Here is a 22781-nt window from a genome sequence, read left to right as displayed (position 1 = left end):
ATGTGTAACCTGTCTTTTTGCAGAAAATAAGTGTACAAAGATCAAATCCTTCAGTAGATCAGAAGAGTTTGAGATAAAAGGTTTTATGAACTGTAGGACCAATTTTGTGATATATGTCATTCAATGTAAGTGCGGCATACAGTATGTTGGCCGCACTATTCGCCCCCTCCATGAAAGGTTTATGGAACACAAGAGAAACATCACGAAGAACATCAAAACCCATAGTCTGTCTAGTCATGTCTCTTGGTGTCAGAAGGGTGCTACTAATGGTTTGACTATTAGAGCGGTGGAACATATAAAAGTAACTATGAGGGGAGGCGATAGATTTAGAAGGCTTTGCATGCGCGAAGCATTCTGGATCTTTCAATTACACACATTGAGTCCACATGGTCTTAATGACACGGTGGAACTCAATGCTATCTAATTAACCTCTCCTTCTATAGCAATACAAGTGATGGGGGAAGGTTTTGTCCCCAATTGTAGCGTGGAGTTAATCATTCCCATGACTCGCTCCTTATGTTTTCTATATGATTTTTACTTGGTTTGTTGGTCCTTTGTGGGTGTCGGGGGAATGGAGGTTTTACCCACCCCATCTTGGCAGGTCGAGTTTAAATATATCTCTCTGCCCTGCTGGGGTGGGTTCCTCCATTCCCCCGATCTAATTTAAATTCTCCTTTTTTTCCCTTTAAAAGGGGAGAGGAGGAGGATGGATCTTATAGATTTATTCATATCTCTTTCCCCTATTAATCTTTGCACCTTTAAGATAATGCTATCTGTATTTATATATCTAAATTGTCTAGTTGTAACGAATAGGAATGTATACAATCTGTCTATGAGCATTCTAGTTTTTTATTTAATTTTATTTGGAGTGCATATGGTTTTCTTTATACTTATGCTCTATATCCTATGGTCAGATAAATTAGAGTGAGAAAATTCCCCTATAGATATAGGGTCTAGAAGCACTGTAATATTATGAATATAAATATTAATATGTATGATATACCACCGGAGCAGTCATATTGCACTGATAAGAATTTGTTGGATTAGTGACTGTCCCGGTTGTATTGACTTATTTTATATATGTTTAATTTAATTTATGAATATGGATCTGTCATATTAATTGTATTAAGAGTGTTATACTGCTGTCTCCCGCTCCGCTAATAAGAGGAATTACATTAAAGAATGATATCAGAGTATTAATTATAAGTAAATTTTATTTTATGGTATTCTATCTAAATGTTTATTTATTTAGGAATGAATATATATAGATATGCTTGGTTGTCTGTGGAGCAGACTATGACTCCGCCTGCACACACACCTATTAATGAGCCAAACAGGTGCTTTCAGGTGCCTGTAATAATGACCATCCCAGGAGTCCTTTAAATGTGAGGAACCGGTAGGATGGGATCATAACCCTCTGAGGAAACGACCAGATTGTGCCGGTCGAGAAACGCGTCAGGGCTGTTTCAGGATCCGACTACCTTTTCATCTGACCACCCCAACTTCTCACGGCTGCTTCACCCGTTCGAGCTCCATTGCATTGTCGGGTCAAACCGGCCCGAACAAAGCCACCTGCACTGGTCCCTTTTGCCATACGGGGACCGTGGCTGTCAGCTCAATACCTTGGATCAGCGGTACTCTGGATAAATATAGTGCCGCTTAGACGCTCCGTTAGAAGCGGCGAGTAACAACTGGTCTGACACGCCGCAATAAGGAGAGAGCATCGGACTCAGCCGCCGGAGCTAGCAGCACTCGAGCTCCTGTCAGTGTTACGTACACACAGAGGATGTGGTAAGCGATATCACCACATTATGCTGCTACACTAAACAAAGCAGAACCGGTGTTGACTTGGGGTTTTGGAGGTCTTTATTCATAATTAACAGTTCACTTGTCTTATATTCACCTGACTCTAATCTGAACGAAGCAGTTTCAAACATCAGTCTGCTTTATGGATATTGTTCGGACTTTAAGCATTTAAACATCAGCTGCCAATTTTCAAGATATTTAATCCATACATTATCAATATACCAGGTTATTAATGCACTAAATTGTGTGGAAATATATGAAATTGTAGTGCGGACTTTTATTGATTTTATTGATTTTTATTGGCTCTAATTAGTATTAATTATGCATATTTAGTATGTGATCATTGTGTATATTAAAATTGTGACTTTCAGTGGAGTCTGCCTGCGCTCTCTTGTCTAGTTTTTGTTTCATAGAAAAGGACTACTATAACTGTTTGTCTCATTGAGGCCAAACGGATGCAATGTAATCATAAGAAATATCAATTTTGTCTCCGTTTTCTAAAGTTCTGAATCTAAATCACCACCACGTATTCCCATTTTGATGTGTTTCATCCCAAAGGCTCTAAGTCCAGTGGGATCACTGTTGTGATACTGTTGGAAGTGCCTCGCCACAGGTGAAATAATTCTGAAGTTACTACGGTCTCTATCCACATTTCGTATATTGCCCACATGTTCTAAAAGTCTAACTTTTAGAGGCCTAGTGGTTTTGCCAATGTATGCTTTCTTACAGGGACATTCAAGATGATAAACTGTACCAACCGTTGTACATGTAATTAGACTGGATATGATCCATTTTTTGTTAAATTTGTCTGTGTACTGTTTTTCAGGGACCATGTATTTACAGGCCTTACAGCGACCGCAGCGCATGGATCCCTGCAATGTAGTCTTCGAATCTATTTTTGACATGTGACTATGGACTAGTTTGTCCCGCACATTGGGTGATCTCCGCCAGCTACATTTGACCCTATCAGGAAGAACCTTATTTAGGTCATTGTCTGTTTTGAGTACTTGCCAGTGTTTCTGTAAGATTGAATCTATATTGCGCCATTGGGCATTGAAGGTACCAATGAATCGGATGGGTTCTTCATTTTGAGACCTCAATTTGGGTTTAAGGAGGGATTCTCTGGAGTATTGTTCTGTCTTTCTGATGGCACGTTTGATAATTCTTCCACTGTATCCCCTATCTTTAAATCTCCTGCTTAAATCTCCTTTCTCATTCTCAAAGGTTTCTTTCTCCGAGCAGTTTCTCTTAATACGTAGGATTTCACCTTTTGGAATCGCCTGGATCGTCGGGGGAAAATGCGAACTTTTAGCATGTAAGATGGTATTGGTGGCAGTTGTTTTCCTAAAGTTATCCGTAGAGAGGATACCTTCTTCATCCAATCGTATGGTTAGGTCTAGGAAATTGATCTGTTCCTGACTCATTTCATAAGTCAATTTGAGATTCAGATGGTTGGTGTTCAGAATCGAGATAAATTGTTTGAGATCTCTAGACTGACCCTCCCACAGAAAAAAGATGTCATCAATGTATCTACAGTATAAGAGGATGTTATCAGTATATTTCTCCATTGACTCATGGAATACAAATTCCCTCTCCCACCACCCCAGGTAGAGGTTAGCATACGTCGGGGCACACGCAGTCCCCATCGCAGTTCCTCTTACCTGGAGGTAGTGGGATTCATTGCAAACAAAATAATTCCTGGTGAGAACAAATTGCAGTAGGCTGATAATGAAGTTGTTAAAGTCGCTCTGTGCTTCCATGTCTAGGAAGAATTTTGATGCTTGGATGCCCTGTGCATGCTGTATGCTGGTGTACAAACTTTCTACGTCACATGACACCAGCCATACTCCCGGATTCACTCGCAAATTGAATAATTTATTAAGAATATCCATGGTATCTCTCAGGTATGATGGTAGAGTGACAACATGCTTCCTGAGAAATTGGTCCACAAAAATACTGGCTTTCTCAGCAAGGCTACCCTTCCCAGATACAATGGGCCTGCCTGGGTTTTTTTTTATTGTTTTTGTGTATCTTGGATAAAAGATACATGGTTGGTGTTTTGGGGTTGTTGACCTTTAAAAACTCAAAATCCTTTTTAGAGATTGTACCATTCCCTGATGCTTGATTAATAAGTTTATTATTTTCCCTTAGGAATTTCTGTGTAGGGCTGAAGATGAGTTTTTGATAACAATCAGTGTCACTGAGTTGTTTTTCCAGTTCTTCAATGTACAATTCCCTTGGCCACAAAACTATATTCCCCCCCTTATCGGATGGTTTGATCATAACATCCTGCCATTCCGAAAGCTCTTGCAGTGCCCTTCTCTCCTCCCTGCTGATGTTATCTGATTGTTGTTTATTGTGCTTGAACAAAGAGTCCAAATCCTTTGATACTAATCTTTGGAATACCTGGACCTGTGGGCATATCTTACTATCCGGGTAAAAGGTGGACTTTTTCTGGATTTTATCCTTATCAAAGGGTATAGGTCGGATTTGCTCTGTTCTGCTGTCCTGGATGAGATCTTCCAATATTCCTAAGGCTACCTGATCATCCGTGCCCAGTTCCATAGGGATTCCACCATTGGTGGGATTGATGGAATCATTAGCTGGGTTGTTAGGGGTGGGATTGGGGTTGCAGAAAAACTTTTTTAAGAGGAGTTTTCGTGTAAAAAGGTTAAGGTCTTTTTCACATTCAAACCTATTCAATTTATATGTCGGTGAGAATGAGAGACCTTTGCTAAGTATGGACTGCTGTTGTTCAGTCAAGATTTTATCTGTGAGATTGATGATTCTGAGGGAATCGGAAATGGCCGGATTATCTGTGGCTGCAGGCTCACCTACTTCCTGTATTTTCTCCTTTCCCTCGGTTCCTCTCCAATCCAATGTATCCCTCTTTCTTCTTGCCCCCCTGCCCCCTCCTGATTTTTCTCCATCTTTCCCAACATCGTCCCATGCGTCCCTGGGGGATTTGCCTAAAAAATCCCTTCTTTGGAATCTACTATTGCCCTTGGAACTTTCTCCCTCAGATGATTCTGGTTCTGATGTGGAATAGTTCAAAGATTGTACATTTCTACTTCGACCGTTCTTAGTAATAGGTTGATTCCATCTGAACACCCTATTGAGTGAGTAATCTGTTTTATCTCTTTGAAATTTCCTTCTCTTTCTCTCAATCTCATTCTCATTATCTTCTATTTCTTTTTTGTATTTCTCATATCTTTGCTGAAATGCATCTAATGATTCATAATTTTTCAATCTTTCTCCTAGTTGTACTATTTCCTGATTGAGTTGATTGAGAATAATTTCATCATGCTTCATAAGGATTTTAATTAGATCCCTTGAGCATTGGGTCAGGACTTTTTCCCATTCTGTTTTAAGCTCTTCATTAGCCAATTCATAGGCTGGGAATAATTTGGGCCTAAGGCCTATAGGGGTAAGATGATTTTTTTAAATAATTTTCAAATGTGGACCTATTCCACCCTGTTTTACTTTGCTTCATTAGTGCCAATTTCAGGGAGAATAAATCATCAGTCCAGTTGGTGGTATTACTATCTAATTTTTCCATGTTTCCACCAAACATGGTTTCCATGTCATTCTTCAATTTGTCTCGCCTGTTTTCTAAATCTCTAGACAGGCTAAAGGTGGCCATGTTGTCAGTGGGCACTCGGGTTATAACAGCAATGAAAAATGTCTATACGATTTTTGAATGCTAGTATACCCGAGTGGCCAACAGATCTGGAAGACTCTTGTTCCCTACGACATCCACGATTGATGTGAGGGCATTAGTCAGCCTCCAACCAAGTGCTGCTTTGTGATCTTTTGGTAACTTACAACAAACCAATGATTAATAGTCTATTAACGATGGAGAGCTTTAAGAAGGGACATGACCACAGTGGCATCGAGATAGGATTCTGGTTCTCTGGCTAGCAATGCTGTATATACATCCTATGACAAGGGGCTGGGCGACTGAGAGGCAGCTTGGGTCCCATTGCCTGTTGGGTGCCCGTGGTGGCAACGATTCCGGAGTGTGCTGCCCGAGCGGCTCTGGTTTCTCGCTGCAGCCTTTAAAACCCTGCTGCTGTCTCCCTGGAAGCGGCGGCTATTCACACGCTGCCCACTGGTGCTGTGCCTGCCATCTTTAAATTGGAGGGGCTATTTCCTTCCCTTCCTTGTAATAGTGAGCCTCTCTGGTTATTATATTTATCTCCTCTATTTCCCCAAAGCCCAGGCTCTCCCATTATTCAATACTTCCTTTTCCTTGTGTGGTCTCAGATTGTCTTGACCTTAGTATACTGAGGCTGGCTGCTCCTGTAGGTGTACCCCTGGTGCCCCAGTATTTGAATATCATGGGGAAGACAGGCCAAGCTGCAGCTAATTTGCATGCTCCTCTTCCTCTCAGACACCCCCAAGAGGCATTATTTTTGATCCCCCGACACCTACCTCCTGTGATTCTTCATGTCCACCTGACCAGCCTGGTGCTCCGGAGGTCACACTGCAACAGATTTTAGAGGCTGTCACACATTGTCTGATTAGATTAGGTAGGTCCAGTCGGATATATCCCTACAACAGCATGATCTTGAGAGACTGCGAGAACGTGTGGTGGAGGTTGAGACCAGGATTTCTACTTTTAAGGATTCATACACACCACTGAAGGTTCAGGAAGCGGCACTGGTCACTCAGATGTCTATGATGCAGGACAAGCTCTCTCAGGGCTGTTTAAGACAAAATAATGTTCAATAGAAGAAGGAGGGCTCTAATTCTGAAAGTTTTCTGGAAACCTGGTTAACTGCTACTTATGGGCGTGATTCATTTACATCTGACTTTGCAGTGGAGCAGGAGCATCGTATACTCATCGGGCATTGCAACCGGGTGCCCCACTATGCACCTTCATTGCTAAGTTCCTGCACTACCAGGATAGGGATGCAGTTCTCTGACTGGCATGCACTAAGGGTTTGCTGGAGCAGAACGATGTATGGATTTCTGTGTTTCTGGACTTTACCATGAACATACAGAAGGACAGAGCACAGTTCTTGCCTATTAAAGGTGAACCTGGTCTATACTATACTTTTCCCGTCTAGGTTGCGTGTGGTGGCTGATGGAGAAACAAATATTTTTGCAATGCCTCGGGAAGCTGCTGCCTGGACCGGTGTGCCCCTAGGCACAGACCATTGGCTGTGGATTGACTACTGTTCATATTGGCCTCGTTACTTATGACTCTTAACTATACCATATGTAAGCCGTGATTTCATTTTTTTTGTTTACCTTTAGCTGTGTTATATTTAATTTAAGACTATTGCTAATGATATTGTACGGTATTAAATATTCTGCATGATTTTGCATTATACAGGGTGGTTGGGTTATGGGTTACTTTGGTGTTGTGTATTTTAGTGTTCTGTTTTTCTTTTATACTTGAATGTTGACAGGTTGCAATGCAAATATGGTTGCAGATTTTGTGTTGTGGCCACAGACTGGAGAACCTACGACACTGTAGGGGCTTCAGGTTTGCTTCCTTTAGTTGTGCCTGAGGTTACCATTACGAACTCAGTGGTATGCCTAAATTGCATTCTTGGAAAGTTAGAGGAGTTACCCATAAGCTTAAACCTTCCTTGGTGCTTAAGTAACTGAGGAAGTATGCCCCTGATGTGGCATGCGACAGAAAGGAAATAACCGAGGTTAATGTTCGGGCGCAGGTTCGGCTGTTGTTCTAATACTGCTGCTAAACAACAGGATTAGTCAATCCTGATAGAGAAAACCACACAGACAAAAAAGAAAAAATAGCAGCGCTAAATTCAATTAATATTACAAAGAGATGGATTAGGTGAAAACAGGTAAAAACATGTATTAATGATTCGGATAGATAAAATACCAATTAAGATCAATATGATCACCGGCAAACTTAATGATACCAGAAATGTCCGTTCCTTTTGAATAACTGGACACCAGTTTAGGCAGATTTGTATAGGCTTAGGAGCTGGATGCACTGTCCCAAAGAAAATAATTACCGCTTCTTATGCCGCTGGAGGGAGAAAGTTCCAATTAGAAGATTCTTCAATCAGGAGTTGGTAACATAATCTCAGCCCTCCCCAGTATGCGGAGTTTGGCTTGCGGAGACGGTCCTTAGTAGGCCTATTTATATCCACCAAATGTTGAATCGGAAAGTCCAGTATGGTCCGGGCACTGGTTCTGTAACAAACAGCCGGTGATCAGGATGGCATCTGACGCGTTTCGTTGCAGGTCCTGCAGCTTTTTCAAAGGTCTTTGGGACTGTGCAACCAGCTCCTAAGCCTATACAAATCTGCCTAAACTGGTGTCCAGTTATTCAAAAGGAATGGACATTTCTGGTATCATTAAGTTTGCCGGTGATCATATTGATCTTAATTGGTATTTTATCCGAATCATTAATAAATGTTTTTACCTGTTTTCACCTAATCCATCTCTTTGTAATATTAATTGAATTTAGCGCTGCTATTTTTTCTTTTCTTTTTTTTTCCTGATGGGGCATGCCTTACTGATAAGCATTTGGTGGGGAGTAAGTTACTTTCCTTTAGGCGACCGTGGGTGGGTTGGGCTTATCATGCCTCCCACACAACGACATCCAGGGGGGTCTCTATACGGTTTAAAAAGATTATCCCCTTTGCTTTAACTGCTGTATGCACTCATCTGGGAGGCCACTATGTCTGTTAGGATTCTGTTCAGTATGTATCTGGTGTCAGCTGATCCATATGTGTTCTGTTCCATGGCTCTGTGTACATGCAGCTCAGCAGGTGCACAGGGTTTGTAATTACTAGTGAACACTCCCAGCCTGGCCTTGTTCATTGGTTAGTGTGGCTGTTAAAGGCCAGCTAGCTGAGTTCTCAGACGCCGGTGATATTATACTACTTTCCTGCCTGAACTACCTGCGTTGCCTGGTGTCTTCGTCCTAGCTCCTGTTCATGCCGAGAAGCCTGGTTTTCCAGTTCATGTAATCCTGCCACAACCATTCTTGCCAGCTCATGTGCATGCCAGAACTATTTAGTTAAGTATCATGGACTTTCACTGTGCTCTGTGGATTCTCTAGTATTCACTATTCGTGTTACATGTTACTATGGACTTCCTCTATGCCTGCATGCTGTTATGCTTTATTATACAAATCCTGCAATCAGTTCCGTGGATTATATTACTCTGATTCTTTATTCAACTGTCTCATTACTCTGCTGCAATTCTCAGTCTGCAAACCCATTTACTCTTAGCTCATATTGTACCCTGGATTGTTACTGTGATTCCTCTGCCATACCTCATTATACCACTGCTATAATAAATACTTAGTATTCCTGCACTTCTGTGGACATTCATTTCCTGCAACAGTGATTGTTATACATTCTAGTCCTGTAATCAAGTCCTGGCTCTTAGCTGTTATATTACTCACCTGCTGTCCATAATCAGTGTAAGTGTGCTGCACATTTCAGTATTAAAGGGAGAGTCCATAGTCTGCTAACCTTTAATTCTGCTACAACGTGCTCAAGTTATTACTGTATTCCCCAGTCAAGTCTGGTTAACCATTTCTATGTCACACTGCATCTGCCTGCACCTCCAGTAGTAATTCTCTCCTTGTAATTCACCTGCCAAACATTAGAGGCAGGTGAATCGTAACATTATCACCGGCCATAAAACACACTACTGGAGTAGTATGCTCAGAATGGACCCAGTCATTTCAAGTCCAGTCCAGATCTCAGCCGGTCAGACTCATGTTGCAGATCCAGTTCCGGGTCTTCTGAGCAAGCTGCAGAACTTTGAGAGTACACAGACACTGCTGTTACAAGCCTTTTTAGGAATATCTTCTCGTGTGGATCTGCTGCAGCAGCAGAGTATTCCAACCTCTCAAAGTGTCCTGGAGGCAGTAAATCCTTGCCATAATCAGCCTGGTGAGGACAATATTGTTGGTACATTTTCTTGCAACTGTTCCAGGTCCTCTCTGTCCCATGGTGGAGTGAATCCTGAGCGACTGAGTAATTTGTTCGTGAAAATTGAGCAGTTACAAACGTTTTTTACTGGTATAACTCAATTGATACCAGAAATTTTTGGGAGTTTTCTGGACCTTTTCAAAGCTTACTCTCAGGTTTCTGAGACCAATGTGACTACAGACTCTTGCTTCCCCACTACTGAAATTCCCTCGTCAGGTTGGGGTGAAGGGAGATTTCGGAGTTACCTGCGACCCAGGCTTTCTGAAGCTGAACGCCAGCGGCGTATTGATAATGGTCTCTGTCTCTATTGTGGGAGTGCTGAACACCTGATTAAAGACTGTTCATTATGCAGGTTCAGAAATAGTGATAAATTTCAGCCTTCCAGGGTTCAAGCTGATAAATCACTCAATGTTCTTCCAGACCCTATTTCTCCCAAAAAGCTTGCCCAAAAGAAAACTCTTATTTACAATTGGAGTCCTGTGACGAGGGGCTCAGAACTTAAATTTGGGAACCAGCAGGAGACTATTAAGTCTCTTATCAGCAGTGAGGTGTTCACCGCCTGTGCCCCAGGAGGGGTCTCGAGTGGCTGTGCCCCAGGAGGGGTCTCGACTGGCTGTGCCCCAGGCGGGGTCTCGACTGGCTGTGCCCCAGGAGGGGACTCGTGTGCCAAAGCCCCAGGAGGGGACTCGTGTGCCAAAGCCCCAGGAGTGAACTCGTGTGCCAAAGCCCCAGGAGGGGTTCCCACTGCCTTTGCCTCACGGCATGAGGACCCGTCTGCCCTTGCCTCACGGCATGAGGACCCGTCTGCCCTTGCCTCACGGCATGAGGACGCTGTTTTCCCTTCCATCGGGCAAGCGAGGACTGCCGTGTCAACGGTCAGTCCAAATGTTGTCTTGTCTTTCAGGGTCACTCAGTCATCCAAGTCTGCCTTTCCAGAGGTCCGTGAAGTGCCTGCCTTTCCAGAGGTCCGTGAGGTGCCTGCCTTTCCAGAGGTCAGTGAGGTGCCTGCCTTTCCAGAGGTCCGTGAGGTGCCTGCCTTTCCAGAGGTCCGTGAGGTGCCTGCCTTTCCAGAGGTCCGAGAGGTGTCCGCCTTGCCAGAGGTCCGAGAGGTGTCCGCCTTGCCAGAGGTCCGAGAGGTGTCCGCCTTGCCAGAGGTCCGAGAGGTGTCCGCCTTGCCAGAGGTCATGCCAAGGCCTGTCCAGCCCCAGGAGGGGGTTCTGCCTGTCCAGCCCCAGGAGGGGGTTCTGCCTGTCCAGCCCCAGGAGGGGGTTCTGCCTGTCCAGCCCCAGGAGGGAGCTCTGCCTGTCCAGCCCCAGGAGGGAGCTCTGCCTGTCCAGCCCCAGGAGGGGGTTCTGCCTGTCCAGCCCCAGGAGGGGGTTCTGCCTGTCCAGCCCCAGGAGGGGGTTCTGCCTGTCCAGCCTCAGGAGGGGGCTTTGCCTGTCCAGATTCCAGAAAGGGTAGTTGATGGCCTCTCACCAAAAGGGTCATCAACCCCTGAAGTCCCAGGATGGGTTCCAGTTTTTGTGTCCAGTTCTGAAGCCCTAGAAAGGGCATCTGATTCAAGTTCTAGTGTTAAACATTGTGCCTCAGAGTTGATTTCCAGTGTGAACACAGCTTTCTCAGACTGTATCCAAAATGCCTCCAAACACTATCATGTCGCATCTGTTAGCTTTAGTTCCAAGAAAGATCTCCATTGTAATACTCCAGGGAATATTGTCTTTGAAGGATATCTTGCCCAATTCCGTGCCCTGGCTCGTCAGTATCTCGTATACATCGAATCAGACTCGTCAATCAGCATCACTCCTGCCAATGCAGTTAATTATTTCCTCAGATCCTTCAGAGGGGAAGCTTTGGACTGGGCCAAACCCTTCATCAAGTCCAAAAATCCATTGCTCACTGATCTTCCTGCCTTCATTAAAGCGGTACAACAAAGATTCACCCCAAAATCAGACTGTTCAAAGTTGTCCATAGATTCAAATTCTGTCGTATCTATTTCCAGTCAAAGTCTACCTGTTCCGGTCAGTAAAGTTAAGTTAACTGCTTCTGCTAATGAGTCTCCATGTCTTGCTGATCCTAAAGAGAAATTTCCTGCCCTACCGGTTCCCGGGAAGAACCTTAAGTTTCGTAAGTCTCAAGTAGAGGCTTCATGTCCTGTTGGTCCTGAGAAAGTTCTTCCTTCTGTCAAGCCTGAAATTAAAGTCCAGTCTGTTGATCCTGCTAAAGACTCTCATTCTGTTGGTCCTGACCAAGACCCAGACCCTATTATCTTTAATGGAAGGTTGGAGCAATTTCGAGATCTGTTACTTCAAGTTCGGGAATTGGGTCCATGCCTTTCCTCTGATGCGGAGATAATTCTATTCTTGGGCATGGCCTTCAAGGGGGAGGCTCTGAAATGGCTTAAACCACTCATCTCTTCCAACGATCCTGTTCTTCGAGACTTGAAAGCCTTCAGTAATGCTGTAACTAAAAGATTTAGTGGTCCTGAAATTGTTTTTTCTGAATGTTCTGGGAGTCCTGCCTTGTCCACGAAAGAATCTTCTATTACTGAAGTCGGATCTCCTTTGAGGAACCAGCGCACGAATGACTCTTCATCTCACAAAGACTGCAGGCTTCCAAAATCTTCAAAACAACAAACCAAGTACATAACTTCTGGCTGTATGTCATTCTCCTCCCCATACAATTGGTCTTCTGAAAATTCCTGTCATTTGAACTCATCTGCTCAGTCTGTCAAGTTTTTATCTCCTGCTAAGAAAGCTGTGGTTTTGCCTTGTGACGTTGACTCCAATTCGGATTATGACTCAGTAGCTGAAGAAGCTTTGTTACTGGAGTCACCTGTAAGCTATGACAATGTCTTTATGCTTCCAGTGGTGAAACCAAAACGGTCCCGTAAGAAGAAGCATCGTCGGAGATCTTGAATTTATGATTTATCTCTAAGACTTTTTTCCCTTAGTCCTGTTCGGGTGTCCGGAGTCCACCCTGAAGGGGGGGGTAATGTTAGGATTCTGTTCAGTATGTATCTGGTGTCAGCTGATCCATATGTGTTCTGTTCCTTGGCTCTGTGTACATGCAGCTCAGCAGGTGCACAGGGTTTGTAATTACTAGTGAACACTCCCAGCCTGGCCTTGTTCATTGGTTAGTGTGGCTGTTAAAGGCCAGCTAGCTGAGTTCTCAGACGCCGGTGATATTATACTACTTTCCTGCCTGAACTACCTGCATTGCCTGGTGTCTTCGTCCTAGCTCCTGTTCATGCCGAGAAGCCTGGTTTTCCAGTTCATGTAATCCTGCCACAACCATTCTTGCCAGCTCATGTTCATTCCAGAACTATTTAGTTAAGTATCATGGACTTTCACTGTGCTCTGTGGATTCTCTAGTATTCACTATTCGTGTTACATGTTACTATGGACTTCCTCTATGCCTGCATGCTGTTATGCTTTATTATACAAATCCTGCAATCAGTTCCGTGGATTATATTACTCTGATTCAACTGTCTCATTACTCTGCTGCAATTCTCAGTCTGCAAACCCATTTACTCTTAGCTCATATTGTACCCTGGATTGTTACTGTGATTCCTCTGCCATACCTCATTATACCACTGCTATAATAAATACTTAGTATTCCTGCACTTCTGTGGACATTCATTTCCTGCAACAGTGATTGTTATACATTCTAGTCCTGTAATCAAGTCCTGGCTCTTAGCTGTTATATTACTCACCTGCTGTCCATAATCAGTGTAAGTGTGCTGCACATTTCAGTATTAAAGGGAGAGTCCATAGTCTGCTAACCTTTAATTCTGCTACAACGTGCTCAAGTTATTACTGTATTCCCCAGTCAAGTCTGGTTAACCATTTCTATGTCACACTGCATCTGCCTGCACCTCCAGTAGTAATTCTCTCCTTGTAATTCACCTGCCAAACATTAGAGGCAGGTGAATCGTAACAATGTCTTCCTTGATTGTAAAATAGAATTATACCCTCTATTTATTTTAGTGTTTACATTCCACTTCCCTTTTCTTATGAGGTGCTTAAAAAAGCTGCAGGTTTTGTTGCATATTCCCGTTCCACCCCAGTGATATGCCTGGGGGACTTTAACAATGTGTTTGACTTGGCCTTAGACAGGTGGAGGGAATCCTCTGTTACAGGGCTGTAGTTGGGCTGGGCAGGATTGATGAACAATTGTTTATACTAAGTAAGTATAACAAATCCGGCGCTTTCATGTGCTGAATTACCAAGAGCAGCTGTTCTATAAGGATAGTTAATCCCTATAAGAAACAATATAAGTGCAGATTTAGGAAAACAGCGCTTAGACTGAAAGTGATAAAGTATAAACAATGTATGTAATCACATACTAAAAATGTTCCAATTAGTTACATACTAAAATACAGTAAAAAATACCAATAACCTGTTGCAACCGTAAAAGAAAAACAAGCACTATTAGCACAGTTTATTAGATGCAGCTTGGGACTTTTAAACTGTAGACAGTTCTAGGGAGATTTCGGAAGGTTCAGAATCCACCCGTGATCCTAGAGGAGTTTGGTTGAGAGACCAATGCTGTCCAGCAACCTCTCCCTGGACGGCGCCTTTATCAGAAGATCGTCCAGGTATGGAATTATGTTCACTCCCTGCTTGCAGAGTATAATCATCATCTCTGCCAACACCTTGGTGAACACTCTCCGTGCCGTGGAGAGACCAAAGGGCAGGACCTGGAACTGGAAGTGACAGTCCTGCAGTGCAAACTGTAGATAGGCCTGATGAGGCGGCCAGATCGGAATGTGAAGGTACGAATCCTCTATATCCAGAGACACTAGGAAATACCCCTCCTCCAGACCTGAGATTACCGCTCTCAGAGACTCCATCTGGAATTTAAACACTCGTAAGTACGGGTTCAAAGACTTGAGGTTCAGAATGGGTCTTACCGAACCGTCTGGTTTCGGTACTACAAACAAGTTGGAATAATACCCCTTGACCAGATCTGACTGAAGAATTGTAGTCGGGCTCCAACCTGACAGCCCTCCAGGCATTGCGGTCCACCATCATGCTGAAGTCTTTGAGGAATCAGAGCCTGGGCACTGGTCCTGAGCACCTGCAGTTGCTGGCTTGCGTGGTTTACCTCCTGCGCTGCTGGAGGACGTAGGAGCACCTCTGGATTTGCCCTTGAACCTGGCCATCTGAAAGGACTGTAACTTAGAAGCTGAATAAGTCTTCTTGGTTGGGGGGGCTGCAGAAGAAAGATACGTCGACTTACCCGCAGTAGCTGTGGAGATCCATTTGTCTAGTTCATCTCCAAACAAGGCCTCTCCTGTGAATGGTAGGCCTTCCACGCATTTCCTGGAGTCCGTGTCAGCAGTCCACTGGCGTAGCCACAAGCCCCTGTGTGCTGACACTGCCACAGCGGTGGTGCGTGCGTTAACCAAGCCTATCTCTTTTATGGTTTCCACCATAAATTTTGCAGTCTCCTCTATATGCTGCAGGAGTAAAACAAAAAACCCCTAGACAAGGGTCTAACCCCTCAATTAGATTACCTGACCATTTTGCAATGGCTTTTGTGATCCACGCACATGCAATAGTGGGTATTTGGGCCACCCCAGCGGCTGTGTACAATGATTTGAGTGAACAGGCAATACAATTTTTCGTGACAGCCTAGATACTGATGCGTCCACTATCGGTGGATTTTCCCATTTTTTCCTATCCTCCAGAGGAAAGGGAAAAGAGGAGAGCAACCTTTTAGGGATCTGAAATTTCTCATCAGGATTAACCCACGGTTCTTCAAACATGGTATTCAATTCCTTTGACACAGGAAGAGTGACTGAGGACTTCTTTTTTACATTAAATTAAGATTCTTCACTTCTCCTCTGACACCTTATCAGGAATATGCAGAACATCTCTGATAGCTTCTATAAAAGCATCTATTCCGTGTGACAGAGCCGCATCCTCCCCCTCCAAGTCTACCTCACCCTGCTCCAAGTCTGACCCTTCAGCGTCAAACCACAGGATATGGGCCAGAGATCGCTTTTGCGGACAAATGGGAGGGGATTGAGATGCTGTTTTGGGGACTGAGTCTCTGCCCATAAATTCATCCACAGTCTGTTAAGTATTGTGTCTCTCTCATTGCGGGACAATTTTGTAGAAAAAGTGGAGATCATTCCTTTCAGAGAATTAACCCACTCTGGTTCAGCCCCGCTATTCTATGAACCCTGAGTACCCAGTAGTGAGCCCCCTGGTGAAGAGGAACACTCTGCTGTACAAGAAACACACTCCTTGCCTGACATAATTTAAATGTGACAGCACACACACACACACAGGAAAAGGTTAAGCACAATTAACCCACAAAGATCCCTTCATGAAGACACAGAGTTGTTTGGAGCCAGCCCCCCCCCCCCCCCCCCCCACTGCGCCCTTACCGCTAATGCCAAGCTTAGCCGGGTCAGAGACCAAGTACCCTGATAGGGGACTTGGTACACTAGTAATCGCTCCCCCCCTGCTATGACCCCTTGGTACCGCTGAGGTCATTTGGAGTCACACTGGAAAAGCTGCGCGTCCCTGTCAGTCATCGTCTGTGTCCACTGCAGAGAGAAAATGGCGCTGGTGAGCTACTGGATCCTCTAATAGTGAAGCTCTACCCCTTCAACGGCACGCGGTCTTTCCACTTTTTTTGTACTGGTTGAGGAATTTGGTGCTTAAAATGGACAGACACCGTTTTAAGGCTGTGTTGCCAGTATGGGTACCATGTACAACGTACTGAGACGCATTCCGCCCCGTTTAGAAGCCATGCGTCTCCATACCCTCATGCTGCCATAATGGCCGGCGCCCCGCTAACCTGGACGCCGGCTTTGTACTCTCCACTCTTCATTCTTCTGGCTCTTTTAGGGGTGGAGACGTGCTGTGGGAATGTACGCTCGCAGTGGTGGGGCTTGCGAATAGTTCCCTCAGGAGCTCAGTGTCCTGTCAGCGGGGAACGGGACCATTAACCCTTAAAGAGGTTGGGCCATCCCCCCCCCCCTCGGGGTTCCACGAAGAAGGCAGGCTAGTGCCAACCAGCCCTGCCTGAAAATAACAAACATAAAATAAATGCAGAAAACTCTTCAGGAGCTACCTTCAGAGTGATCGGCTCCTCCAGGCACATTTTCTAAACTGAGTCTGGTAGGAGGGGCATAGAGGGAGGAGCCAACCCACACTATAAAATTCTTAAAGTGCCCATGGCTTCTAGTGGACCCGTCTATACCCCATGGTACTAAATGGACCCCAGTATTCTCTAAGACGTAAGAGAAAGTATAATAAAAATTACTCTATTTAAAAAAAGGAGAGCTTTAAACTATACCTGACCTCTTTGCTCGGCCCAAGACCTGCGTTTCTCATCCTCACTCATTATTTGCTCAGTCACTCAAAATTACAGGACTTTTCTCTTACGTCCTAGAGGATGCTGGGGTCCACATTAGTAGTGTTCATTCTAGAATTTATTTAGGGCAGGGTGCTGATCATTGAGGGCACATTTCCATTTTGAAGGGCACATTTTTGATGTGACTCTTTGCGCACAAAGCATAGCGCATATGTTTATAGTTTTTATACATATATTTTCCCCTTAATGTATAATTTACCCCTACATACATATAGGACACCCATGTAACACCCAACATCTGTACTGAGAAAAATACTATATTTGTCCAGTCTTCTTGAAAGAATGGCTGCAGTATATACATAAGTAGATAATAAATGTCTCCTCCACTGATGAAGTAGTTATAATCCCTATGTGTTATAAAACAGAAAAGTTAAGCAGAGGGTTAAAATATACAGCATAGGTACAAAATAAAAGTCTGTTCTTCTACTAAGGAAATAGTGTAAGCAATACATGCTCACTGCTTACCCTGTTATTTCCCTCTATATCAGAGTGCTGTGTTATGCAAGGATAGACATTGTTTCCAATTTCAGAGGTAGGCAAGGAGTAGACAACTACATTGTAACATGCACTCTGTTGCATTTTGTATACAAGAGGGTGATTTATGATCCTGCAGGGTGCGCTGAAAAAGGCAGGCTGCTTTTTCACATTTCAAAAATGGGCAGGGTGCAGCACCCTGCTGAAACAGCCTAGAAGGAACACTACATTAGTACCATGGGGTATAGACGGGTCCACCAGGAGCCATGGGCACTTTAAGAGATCAATAGTGGGCTGGCTCCTCCCTCTATCCCCCTCCTACCAGACTCAGTTTAGAAAATGTGCCCGGAGGAGCCGGTCACAGCTAGGGGAGCTCTTAGGAGTTTTCTTAGTTTTTTATTTTAATTAGATCTTTAAGTACAGGAAGGCTACTGGAAACAGCCTTCCTGCTTCGTGGGACTCTGGGGGGTGGGGGGAGTAGGAACCAACTCTAGAAATTAATGGTTCTCTATCTCTGCTGACAGGACACTGAGCTCCTGAGGGTGATGACCGCAAGCCCACAAGGCAACAGCTCACTCCCGCAGCACGCCCGCCACCCCCTAACAGAGCCAGAAGTAAGAAGAGTGGTGAGTACAGCGCCAGCGTCCCGGTTAGTGGGTCGCCGGCAGGTATGGCGGCACAAGGATGGGAGCACAGCTCTGACAGGCTGCGCTCCAAGAAGGCTCAGCAACACTTCGTGTAGGCGCTCGGAGGGGCGTCCTGGGCCGGCACAGTCACCCTAAACTGGTCACAGATGCTAACAGGGGCTAATCCCGCTGATAGCATAGAGACCTCCGGCCAGTATAATCAAATTTGTGCGGGAAGCTGCGCGCCATTGCGGGGGGTGGGGCTTCTCCTCAGAGCGGATCCAGCACTCACCAGCGCCATTTTCCTCCCTGCAGACACAGTAGAAACGCTGACAGGGAGTGCTAACCCTCCACATAACTCCAGTTACTGCGGTACCAGGGTGTTATAGTGTTATAGACGGGGGGGGGGGGAGGGAAGTGTTAGTAATAATCAACCTATTAAGGTTGGCCTCTCAGCGCCGGGCTTTTATCATAATAACTGTTTCAAAGGGCGCTGTGTGGCTGGCTCCTTAGACTCTGTGACTCTCTGGGGGAAAACTGTATCTCACATTTTCCTCTGTGTGTGTGTGTATATCCCACATTACCATGTTTAAGGACTCCGTATCCTGTGCTGCAGAGTGTTTATCTTCTCCTGCGGAGTCTATCCCATGTACACAGGATTGCAATATACTGTCTCAGCCTTCTGAATCCAAACCACCATAGGTGGATTCTTTAAGGGAAATTATATCCCAGATTTCTACAAGGATGTCACATACTGAACGAAAGAGACACAGTTTTTGAGGAAATCTGTGGAGGGGTTACAGTATTTGGCCCCCACTACTTCATCAAAAACCACACCTACATACCCACAAAAGCTTGCTTGCCCAGATAATGCAAGCTGACACAGATACCGACTCTGTTACAGGGGACGGTGATGGGGACACGCAGGGAGGGGATGCATCCCTTGCAAAAAGGATGCAACTAATGATTGAAGCCATTAGTGATGTTTTCACATTTCTGAGAACGTACCTGAACAGGTGGAGGAATCTTATTTTACAGAAAGTAAGAAATCCTCGTTTACCTTTCCAGCTTCCAAGGAGTTAAACTCTTTGTTTGAAAAATCCTGGGAAAATCCAGAGAAATAAATTCCAGATCCCAAGAAGGGATTGCTTTCCCTTTTCCTGAACAGGATAGAAAAAAAAAAGTGGGAAAACCCACCTATAGTTGACGCATCTGTATCTAGGTTGTCAAAAAAAGGTGGTTTTACCTGTTCCTGGTTCAACCACTTTAAAAGTACCGGCTGAACGCAAGATTGAGACTACACTCAAATCACTATACACAGCTAATTGCGTCGCTTTACGGCCCGCTACTGCTTGTGCGTGGATTTCTAAAGCCATAGTAAAATGGTCAGGCACATTGTTAGAAGACTTAGATACTATGGATAGAAGTGACATTGATTTGTTCTTACGTCACATACAGGATTCTGCAGGGTTCATGGTGGAGGCCATGAAGGACCTTAGCATACTGAATGCACGGGCTACTGCTATGGTGGTCTCGGCGCGCAGAGGACTCTGGTTACACCAATGGACTGCAGATGTGGAATCAAAGAGAAGTGTGGAGAACCTACCCTTCACAGGTCAGGCTCTGTTTGGGAATGCTTTGGATGCATGGATCTCCACGGCAACTGCGGGTAAGTCAACTTTTCTTCCCTCAGCAACACCACTGGCTAGGAAGTCTTTTCCTTCGCCTACACTGCAGTCCTTTTGGACCGCAAAATCTATGAAATCCAAACCCCCTCCCACCTTCTTTAGAGGAGGTCGGGGGAAAGTCCAAAAAACATGCACCATCAGGTTCCCAGCAACAGAAGCCAGGTTCTGTTTCCTCAAAATCTTCAGCATGATGGTGGACCTCCCTGCCTGGTGGTCGGGCAGGTGGGAGCAAGACTAAAAGCCTTCAGTCACGTTTGGGCATCATCATGCCCAGACCCCTGGGTAAAGGATATTGTGGCCCTGGGATACAGACTGGAGTTTCAACAACTCCCACCTCAGATTCTTCAAATCAGGCTTACCAGTTTCGCTGACAGACGGCGCTGTCCTACAGGAAGCAGTTAAAAAATTGGGTCAAACAAATGTCATTGTTACTTTTCCACTCCACCTACAACACAAGGGTTATTACTCAAACCTGTTTGTGGTACTGAAACCAGACGGTTCGGTAAGGCCACTATTAAACCTAAAGTCATTGAACCCCTACTTGAGGGAATTCAAATTCAAGATGGAGTCTCTGAGAGTGGCGATCTCAGGTCTGGAGGAGGGGGAATTCCTGGTATCCCTGGATATCAAGGATGCATACCTTCACATTCCGATCTGGCCGCCTCACCAGGATTATCTCAGATTTGTGCTGCTGGACTGTCACTATCAGTTCCAAGCACGGCCATTTGACCTCTTCACAACACCGAGGGTATTCACCAAGGTAATGGCGGAGATGATGCTACTCCTCCGAAAACAGGGTGTGAACATAATTCCATATTTGGACGATCTGCTGATAAAAGCGTCTACCAAGGAGAAGTTGTTGCAGAGTATTGCTTTCTCAACTCGTCTACTGCAGGATAATGGGTGGATCCTGAATCTTCCAAAGTCACATTTGGAGCTGACTAGGAGACTGCCCTTCCTGGGAATGATACTCGATATGAACGTACAGAGGGTGTTTCTACCGGTGGAGAAAGCGTTGGTGATCCAATCAATGGTCCGGGAACTCCTGAAACCGGCCAGGGTATTGGTTCATCAGTGCATTCGTCTTCTGGGAAAGATGATTGCCTCCTACGAGGCTCTTCAGTATGGAAGGTTCCATGCAAGGTTCTTCCAACTGGATCTCCTGGACAAATGGTCGGGATCACACCTTCACATGCACTAGCGGATACGCCCATCACCGAAAGCCAGAATTTCGTTCCTCTGGTGGCTACAAACGTCTCACCTACTCGAAGGCCGCAGGTTCGGGATTCTGAATTGGATCCTCCTAAACATGGATGAAAGCCTCAGAGGTCTGGGAGCAGTCACCCAAGGGGAAAACTTCCAAGGAAGGTGGTCCAGTCAGGAATCTCTCCTTCCAGTAAACGTTCTGGAACTGAGGGCCATTTACAATGGCCTTCTACAAGCAGCATATCTTCTGCAAAATCAAGCCATTCAGGTTCAGTTGGACAACGTCACAGCGGTGTCCTACATAAACAGACAGGGCGGAATGAAGAGCAGGGCTGCGATGTCAGAGGTAACAAGAATCCTCCTCTGGGAAGCGGACTTCCTCAGCAGCCACGATCTCCATCAAGGAGAATGGGGCCTCTATTCGGAGGTGTTCACAGAAGTGACAAGCCGATAGGGGGTACCTCTGATAGACATGATGGCCTCTCGCCATACAAAAAGCTTAGGAGGTTCCAGGTCGAGAGACCCACACGCAGTGGCGGTGGATGCACTAGTCAATCCATGGACGTTCCAGTCGGTGTATGTGTTCCCTCCACTTCCGCTCATCCAAAAGGTTCTCAAGCTCATAAAAAGAACAAGAGTTCAGGCAATCCTCATTGCTCTGGACTGGCCAAGACGGGCTTGGTACGTGGATCTTCTGGAATTACTGCTGGAGGATCCAAGGTCTCTTCCTCTTCGAGAGGACCTTCTCCAACAGGGGGTCATTCGCCTATCAAGACTTACCGCGGCTACGTTTGACGGCATGGAGGTTGAACGCCAGATCTTAGCTCGGAAAGGCATTCTAAAATATACGTTATGGTAAGAACTTACCGTTGATAACGTGATTTCTCTTATGTCCACAGGTATCCACAGGATAACATTGGGATATTGTCGAGCGACAGCGAAAATGGCACCAACACTGTCACAATCTTTCTGGCCTCCCAGGATGCATTGGGGCCTTCACCATATAGTCCCGCCCACTGACTCAGTCAAATCAGTTCTTTCCACAGCGATTTTAGGCAGGAACATCAGGTAGAGACCTGTTTAGGCGATAAGAACACACATGCACACCCTTCCATACAAGAAGGAAGAGGTTTTAGTGATTGTCTAGATCAGAGGTTCTCAAACTCGGTCCTCGGGGGCACACACAGTGCATGTTTTGCAGGTCTCCTCACAGAATCGCAAGTGAAATAATTAGCTCCACCTGTGGACCTTTTAAAATGTGTCAGTGAGTAATTAATACACCTGTGCACCTGCTAGGGTACCTGCAAAACATGCACTGTGTGTGCCCCCGAGGACTGAGTTTGAGAACCTCTGGTCTAGATCCTCAAATCAGATGCGTCAGGGTGGGATACCTGTGGACATAAGAGAAATCACGTTATCAACGGTAAGTTCTTACCATAACGTATATTTCTCTGGCTGGGTCCACAGGATAACATTGGGATTCTCAAAAGCCATTTTAGTGGTGGGGACGCTCCTGATTGCACAGGAGGACCTTTCGCCCGAAGTCTGCGTCATGAGAGGCAAAAGTATCCAAGGCATAATGTCTAATGAATGTGTTTATGGAAGACCATGTGGCTGCCTTACATATCTGTTCTGCTGAAGCACCTTGTTGTGCT

The sequence above is a fragment of the Pseudophryne corroboree genome, chromosome 6, assembly GCF_028390025.1.
Source record: "Pseudophryne corroboree isolate aPseCor3 chromosome 6, aPseCor3.hap2, whole genome shotgun sequence".
NCBI lineage: Eukaryota > Metazoa > Chordata > Amphibia > Anura > Myobatrachidae > Pseudophryne > Pseudophryne corroboree.
Note: the sequence above shows the minus strand (reverse complement) of the source record.